Here is a 9,214-nt window from a genome sequence, read left to right on the forward strand (position 1 = left end):
GGAAGATAGACCAACATCTCCTTGTAGGGAATCTGAAAAAATGGAAGTTGATCCAAAAAGGGTTCACTTGACATCCACTTGAGATGGAAATGGGATCAGATCATGTAGAAGATAAGAGGAACCAACTGGTAAAGTCACATGTGGAAAATCTCTCTCCTGTCAAAAGATAGCCTGTCTATCGCGATAGACTGGGCAGAATTTGCAAATGAGCTGATTTTCAGTTTGTGACTATAGGGTGACCTTACATGCCCTATGCACATACACCACACAAAATTTCAAGGCAATTGGACTTGTTCTCCTTCATCAACAACATTAATTTGAAGCCGTCAGAGTCAGACAATGAAAGAGCTTGTCTATCTGCTAACATTTTACCTTAACTCATCTTGGAATTAAGAAGGCTCACCTAGATGCATGATTAAGTGGTAATCAATTTAGAAAAGAAGTACTATGTTTGTACACTAACCGTTACTTGTGAATACAGGATCCATGGAAGCTTCTCCGGGAAAAAGAAAAGACAAGAACCTGGCAACGGAAGGTGCAATACCCTATACACTTCTACCCAATTCATTAAAGCCAGCAGCCACATGGATACCTGCAGACGTGCAACAGGCAGCAGCCTTCCAAATCTACCAAGGTTCCTATGTGGATGACAAAGGAAATTTAGTGGATACAGTAATGATCCCCAAGGAGGCAGAAAATTACCTAAACAAATCACCGCAAAGGTCATGACTGAAGAAAGTTGGTTTGTGGAACTTTGTTTCACTACCACCAGTGGGGATAGATTTCAAGAGGGTACAACAACTAATTGAGACTATCCAAGAAGACGAGACTTGCAGGGTTGCATGCATGGATAATGAGATAATGGAAATTCAGATCACCAAGGAAATCATCAAAGAGGCGTTAAAATTTTCTAATCAGGGAGCCAACATGAGAGAAAGAAGAAAGAATCTCACAGTCTACCTGCAAAGGTCCAAACTGCCTTCTTTTGAACTCATAGCAAACCTGGAAGTAAGAGAACTGACACAGGTGTACAGTCAATATCTGTTGAGCTACAGCAAGAGACCTCCTAGATACACTACACCACACGGGGTCATCTCAACAACAATGGCATGGGCTATGGGAATGACACATGAGTTCTATAAAGATCATGCATCATATCTGTTTGAGGAAGTGACAAAGCTACGACAGGACAAGCCAAATTACATTGCAGGAGGAGAAGTCCTCACCAGGATAATATATCATACCATAGGCGTGGCAGACCAGCTACCACCTGCCCCTCAACAAAACGAGTGGCTGGTGTTAAGAGAGAATATTGAAGATAGGTCACAAAGGCAAGTACCGGCCTCTACTAACACCATTGGAGGACGCAGGCTGGAAAGAGTCACCAGAAGTACACAAGAAAAGATGGAAGAAGAAAGAAAAGTTGAAGAAGAAGATTTGAGACTAAAGAAGCGGAAAGCGGAAATGGAGAGCAACGCCAGATTGCAGAAGGTAGCAAAGATGGAAAGAATGCTCGAAGGCTTTGTACTCGAGAGATCTTTACGAGGCGATGTAGGCGCCACATGGAGACCCTCTAGTAGCACTTACACATTAAGAACAAAGAGTAAACACAATCCAGCTTTTGAGTTGGACTGGTTTGAGAGATACATCCAAGAGAGGAATGCAACGGATGAACCGGATCTGCTACTTGAAGAGGAGGATCTAGAAACCTTGAGAGATCAACTGAGGCCAACTACATGAGATGAGGAAACACCACCTCCATCTCCAAGGCCAGAGACAAGTGAAAGACAATCAACCCCACCTGTTGAATCTCCTCCGCATTCAGAGAGCTCACATCCGATCAGAACAGGGCAACAAAAGGAAATTAGAAACAACCCATCAAGAAGTTCTGAAGTTGCAGGAGCAAAGAGATGACAACCTAAAACTGATCAGCATTAAAGATGCTGAGATCTTGGGTCTCAAGAGCAGAGTAAACCTCCTCAAGGAAAATTTACAGGAGTCAGAAAGTTTCAATGCCATTTGTGAAGATACAATCAATGTATTTCTTGAAGACGTCAATGACAGAGATGAACAAATCCAAAGGTTGGTGGCAGAAAAGCAAGATACACTGGAGACAGTCAAAAGTTTGCAAGTCGTAATCGATGACTTACAAATTGAAGTGAAGGATTTGCGAGCAGTAACAAACATACAGGCAAGGGAGATAGAAAGAGCAAGGAAACAAACGATGCTACCAGCAACACCAATGGTCCAACCGCAAGAAGAAGTGGTGGCATTGAAGAGAGAACTGGAACTGGAAAGAAAACAGCGACTAATGATAGCCGAAAGTGCACTTAGAGCTGAAGATCAACTGCAAAGACAAATCTCGGACTTACAAAGTGAACAACAACAACAAGGACCAGCCAAGGAAAGTGAAATAGAAAGCCTTGTTTCCGAGTCCATCAAAGAAGAAAATGAAAATTTGCACATCAGGGTAAAAGAGTTAGAAGAGGCTGCAGCCCAAAAGGAGATGGAACTTCAAACACTCCAAATCAATAATCGAACAATGGCTGCCCAAATTGCTAGTCTCCAAACTGCAAGGCAACACGAAGGGCAGGCGCGGGTGCACCTGGAGCAAGCAGCCACGGATTTGGCTGGATTGGCAGTACTATATGGGGGTGATGATGACTATGAGGAAGAATCAGAGGACCATGGAGCCCCAGATATGCAGACTGATCAAGCTGGCTCCAACAACCAAGAAGAAGAAGAAGATTCAGTCACAAAATTTAAAGAGCAAAAGCTAGCCGAACAAATGGAAAAGCAATCAGAGATTATGTGGTACAAGGCCATGCAACTAAAGAAGGAGATGCTACAAGGGCTCTCCAGATCAGGAAAGACAGCAGCAGAGCTACGGGAAGAATGGAATGCCCCGATGTTACCCTATGCTCTGCTAAAATATGAAACACTAACACATCAAAGGAAGCTCGCAAAGGAAGAACAAGTGCCAGTATTTGAAGAAGAATTACAGGATCGGGAATAGCAAGACAGAATAGTAGATAGCCAGCCAAAGTGGAGGCGACAGTGGCTTTTGGATAATCTTAAAAACTTGATCCACTTAGTCAATGCACCAACTGAGCTGAGAAATGATAGGACTTTTTGCCCAATGCCCCGAACTTATACTTACAGCCAACATAAAGCGTTACAAAGCAGAAATCCCACATGGCTGAACTATCCAGTACTGCCACGGCCTGTCGAAGGAGAGAGAATATCCGGTTCTTACATGGTGAAAACCCTTCAGGGCGCCATTGCGGAATTCGGAGGCTCTCCCGACCTATCCTGCAAGATGCTGTGTAAAAGAGCTCGGACTTTTTTGGCCTGTCTCACAGTGTTCTCTGAAAGCTGGAGTTCAAAGTACATGAATACCGAAAGAAGCATTTCAGAGTTGTCGTATGATCTAAGTGGGCCACCTACAGAGCCGGTTTTGTATGCCTACTTCAGAAGGCTCATGTTTTTGCCCACCTACCATCTACAAACGTTCGAAGAAGCATTTTACACCGGCTTCTTCATGTACAAGTCAAAAAAATTTGGCCCATTAATGGCGAGCGAGTCTATGCGATATGATGTGTTTCTACATCAAATACACCAGGAAGGAAGACAACGACATTGAAGACAAAGACAGTCATGTCGTGGTAGACATGAAATAGGAGGGGGGGAGTGTTGGGGCCCAACTTGCCCAATTGTTGTAATGAGCCCACCTTGTAAAGCCTATCAAATTCCCATTTTTATGTCAAAGACGTTTTATCATTTTGATCCACTTGTCTGGATTATGTAAAGATTAATCAATCAGCTGGGACCCAGATGTGTTTCCACTTTGTAATTATGATGATTAGAACCCCATATACATTTTTTGAGCTAAGGTGACTAAAGTATAAAAGTCACCTTAGAACCATTTTTAAATTAACATTTTTGAATTAACATTTTTGAATTATTAATCCTGTGTCGTACGAGTCTGAGAGAGAGAGAGAGAGAGAGTGTGTGTGATCTTATCCTCTTCGCTATGCGCATCTCCCTCACTGGATTCACGATGCGACCACACCATCGCGGTAGCCTCTCTGAGAGCTACGCGCCTACGCCACGCATTCACATTTTTGAGCTGTTCGCGAGCGATCCTTCCTCAAGCTTTTTTTGCTTGTAAGTAGCACGAACGGTGTTTGTTTTCAACAAGCAAGTACTTTATGGAAAGAGGGCGAGATTAGCTATGCATAGATGTTCATAGACTTAGGTTTCACACACTTTTAGATTATGACCTGCGAGTCTATCGCGACTCTATTCGAGGTAGTTAGGGTTATAATCTGGTGAGATTAGACTTATAGGTAAGTATATCCTATTGAGAGGATGGTGCTTAGAAAGCTTGATGCGATTCTGAGTTCATTTGATGTGTAAACGGTGTTGTGAGCGTTTAGGGATAGAGTGGGTTGCATTCAAGAAGGGTTAATGATTGATGCATCATAGAAGTGCGTATGTGTAGATTGGTCTCAGCCTGACAAGCTAACGAGATTGCCTCTGTGCACCTACGGGTTAGTCGTGTCATCGGATGATAAGTATGTTGTCTGTGTTGTGCTTGTGAGCATGAACAGGCGAGTAGTTTTCCCTAAAACAGACACACACAAAGCATCCAATTTTTCCAAAGTTTGACCTTTGGACACAACATTTGAATTTTCGATCCTTAGCATTTTGGAAGTCTTAATGGGCTAAACCTTAGGGTCTTTTAAGCCCATTGTTGCACATTGCTCTTCTGCAGATGGCCCCCCTTTGGATCCCTATTTTCCCTCCTTTGGATCCCTAATGTGGTCGGTCTACTAGCTTAACCAATGTTCTAGCTTTTTCTCCCCTAGCACTTCCCCATAATAAATGATCAGTTTAAGATGAGAAAATCATTTAGGAGAATTAAATATTGATTATTATGACATTACCTCTCTCTTGAAATCATATTCGTCCTTGACTATGAGGTAGAGAAGATAAAGCATATTCATGAGTCCTTTTCTTAGCGGGTAGAGGATCCCTATGTTACCCTATGACATCGTTCCACAATGGATGATTAGTCCATTTGGCGCTTGAGAGCCTGAGGCTGCCGCAAGCATGTCTGCACATTAGTCCTATCAATCTTCCATAACTCTACTTGGTGTTCGGGAGACGTCGTCTCCGCAAACTTGATCTAAGCATGCATACTACTTCATTTTTGTGCACAATAAAGAAAAAGAGAGTCTTCTAAGAAAAAATTTTGTTCATTTTTAACATTTGTACATTTGCTTACTCTTGGGAAGCATTGTAAGCATTGACAAGGTTTAGGTTATCCTTTAATTGTATGCCTTGCATCCATCTAGCATCTTCAAAAGGATAATTCTTAAACTTAATAAGATATCGTCGTATAGTCTTATCGCCTCTTAGTACCTTGTCTTCATGTCGGAGAATGGACTCGGGTTGCAGCACCTCTTCTTGGTCCTCGATCTCCGGTGGGTCTTCAATAGTTGGTTCTTGAGGTGGATCTCCTTTGTAAGGCTTTAATAGGCTCACATGAAAAGCATTGTGTATGAGCCAATGATTGGGAAACTTGAGTTGATAGGCCATCTCATTGATTGGCTTAAGAATCTGAAAGGGACCAAAGTACCTTTTTGCTAGTTTAGAATAGTACTTTTGGTGACCCGTAGGATTCTTGCCCGTTGTGTGCCTTAATCGAGCCTTGGGAAACTTTAACAAGACCCAATCGTTTTCTTTAAAGGCTTGGGCTCTTCGGTGCTTGTCAGCAGCAGCCTTTTGGCTTTGCTGTGAGATAGAGATAGCATCCTTAATCTTTTGGAAAGATTCTTGTAGGTCTCGGCTATACTCATCTGCAACGAAGATCTTCCCATGTACCTTAAGTAGCAAGGGACTTTTTTATCTTCCCTCAATTACCTCAAAAGGTGCTTTTCCCATGGAAGTATGTACAATGTTATTGTAAGCATACTCCACTAAGGGTAAGTACTTCTCCCATTGGGATCTTTGATCTACTTCCGTTACATAGGCTTTTAGTAGATCGAGAATTGTTAGGTTAGCTATTTCACTTTGGCCATCCGTTTGTGGATGATAGGCCGAAGAGAAATTTAGCCTTGTCCCTAAATTCTCAAAGAGACCCTTCCAGAAATTACTGGTCATTCTAGGATCTCTATCCGACACTATGGACATTGGCAAGCCATGGTACTTGAAAATTTATGAAATGAAGAGGGTTGCCATTTGATGGGCTTTGATAGTCTTTTTGACAGGTATAAAATGAGCTTGTTTACTGAACCTGTCTACTATCTTCCGTATTCCCGTATTCCCATGGATAGACTTAGGCAATCCAAAGATAAAATCCATGGATATGCTCTCCCATGGTGAATTAGGGATTGGCAAGGGTTGAAGCAATCCAGGTTGCTTCCCTCTATCAAATTTTGTCTTTTGGCATACCACACATTTGGAAACATACTCTTGTATGTTCGCTTTCATGGTAGGCCAATAGAAATATGTTTCAATTCCCTTTAGGGTGGACTGAATCCCTCTATGCCCCGCATAAGGAGGAGCATGAGATTCATACATTACTTTCTCATGTAGTGAGTTAGTAACGCATAGTCTATTGCCATAGAGAAGATAACCATCTTGTAAAGTAAATGGTTCCTCTTTCTTCCCTAATGCAAGGGCTGAAATCACAGCTCTAAAATCGGGATCAATAGCATACTCATCTATCATTGAAGATAGATCATTGTGAGCTACTATGGAAACCGCATTCACTCTTGGGCGTCTTGAGAGTGCATCTGCTACTTGATTATGCTTTCCAGCAATGTGAGCAATATCAAAATGAAATTGTGAAAGAAAATTTTCCCACCTCATTTGTTTGTCGGAGAGCTTGGTCTGCGTCATGAAGTACTTAAGACTTTGGTGATCCGTTCGCAGAATGAAAGGAGTGTCTTGGAACGCTTTTGCCTACATAGCGGGCTGATCGTGAATGGATCCAAAACCAAGGTTATGCTTGTAAATACCCTTAATGACAAAAATCCATGCATTGTATACAACAATGAGCACCTTGAAGTGGTAGATCACTTCAAGTACCTTGGCCTTGAGGTTCCATCCAGTCATAAATGGAAGGATTGTGCAATGCGTCGCTTGGAAGCCAGAAAGAGGGCTTATTATGCATTTGAGAACATGTGCAATGCTGGAGAGATCAAGTGTTGGGCTCTCAAAAAGTACCTCTTTGACACATTGGTGACACCGGTGCTTCTTTATGGAGTGGAGGTGTGGGGTGGAAGCATCGGGAAGTCTACTTGGAAAGAGTTTGAGAATGTCCAAAAGCATTTTCTCACCAACTTTCTCCAATTGAAGACACAAACACCCTACATTCTCTTACTTCTTGAGTCCGGATCGCTTCCCATTGAGGTCTTGGGCATGCAAAGGGTTGTGGAGTACATGCATAAGACACAACATAGCCCTTTGCATCGACTTCCTAGAATCGCATATGAAGCAAGTCAAAAGGTTCAAAAGACATGCAAGAGCAAAATACTAAGTTCGGAGTAGATGCTTGACATCAAGAAATGGTTTGGAAGATGGGATGCATGTCACTTAGTCAAGGATGCGTCGATCGACTCCCAAGTTAATGAGGCCTTCTTAAAACGCCAATGTATCACGGCTTGGGAGAAATCCGAAGGTTCTCGCTTTAGCCATTACACCACACACGTTGCCCCAAACTACAAATCTCTCTTCTTCTCTGAACGAGGTAACCAAACCCATCCCTACATCCTTGAGCCCATCCCGTTGAGTGCGATCCACACCATTGCCTCCATTTGTCTTAGCTCCCATTCTCTACACTGCGAGACAGGACGTTGGGGCACTGGCGAGGAGTGTCATCGACTTTGCGCCTTATGCCCTCGTCAAGTGCGAGAGAGTGAGTACCACACACTACTTGAGTGCTCAGATTTTGACCACATTAGGTTCTCTTTTTCCCATATATTCAACCCTGAGTTCTCCCTACATACCTTCCTCTCCCAACCACGATGTCAACTCTCTATTGTGACACTCATTTCAGCCATTTTTGAGCATCAAGAGTCACTTATGACCTCCACTCACACCACGTGACATGTTCATTTGGTCCCATAGGTCATATTTGACCTCCGAGGACGATAATAGAACTATCTATCTATCTATCTCTCTCTCTCTCTCTCTCTCTCTCTCTCTCTCTCTCTCTCTCTCTCTCTCTCTCTCTCTCTCTCTCTCTCTCTCTCAAAAGACAACAATGATAGAATTCACTTTCTTGAAAACTCAAAACAAATGCACAACTCAAGGTAAATGTGATAGCCCAACAAATGCTAGATTATTACAACAGTCTTTGTGCACTCAGTAAAGTTTTGAGCTCGTTATCAGCCAGAATAGACTGATGAATGAACATGTTGTTGTTTATGTCCATTCCAAACACTCTCAAGTAGATATAATACAAGTGTTTGCAAGCCACATAGGTCATTCCTTCCCCTGACCTCCTTTGGAAGTCTCTACAAGTACAACTAGGATTCGTAGCTACTGTGACTCGATATTTCTCACCACGTAACTTCGAGTTTGGTGTTACTGCAATGAAGACTTCATGCTTACCGATCTTTACCATTTCCACTTGTTCGATGACCGTTTCTAGTCCTAAAGCACTGTCGATCCTTTTCGATGCCTCTTCAGAAACACCTGTCCTATACCTGCCTGCACGTCTTTGCCCTTGCACTTCCATAGTTTCTATTGCGATATGAAACCCCGCTAGCTGCAAAGACTTTACTTCTAGCGTTGTTAAGTTCGTGCCCTGTGCCACTGGCCACTCAAGTGGAGGTCTTGGAGGTCGCATCACAATATATGGACATACATCCCACACATGTTTGACATCATCACTACAAAACCATACCCATGTCTCATTGTTATGCCATTCCTAGTTGCGTTTCCCCCAAAAACTTGGTGCCGTTGTTCCCTCTTTGCATAAATTCACCTTTTTCTTGCACTTTCCTCCTTTGATTTTTCCTTGGCAAGTGAACTTAGACCCCGGTTTGCACATGCGGATTGCCCACATGGTGTCATTTATGTCAACCTCAATGGCCCTAATTGTCACCCCGTCATTATCCTCATCCATAAAGTGATCTTGGGTTACCTGTGATGCATCTCCAAATGACAACTTTAGAGCCTTTCTTTGTCGAGCAACATT

Source organism: Adiantum capillus-veneris, chromosome 7 (genome assembly GCF_014529385.1).
Source record: "Adiantum capillus-veneris isolate H3 chromosome 7, ASM1452938v2, whole genome shotgun sequence".
NCBI classification, from domain to species: domain Eukaryota; kingdom Viridiplantae; phylum Streptophyta; class Polypodiopsida; order Polypodiales; family Pteridaceae; genus Adiantum; species Adiantum capillus-veneris.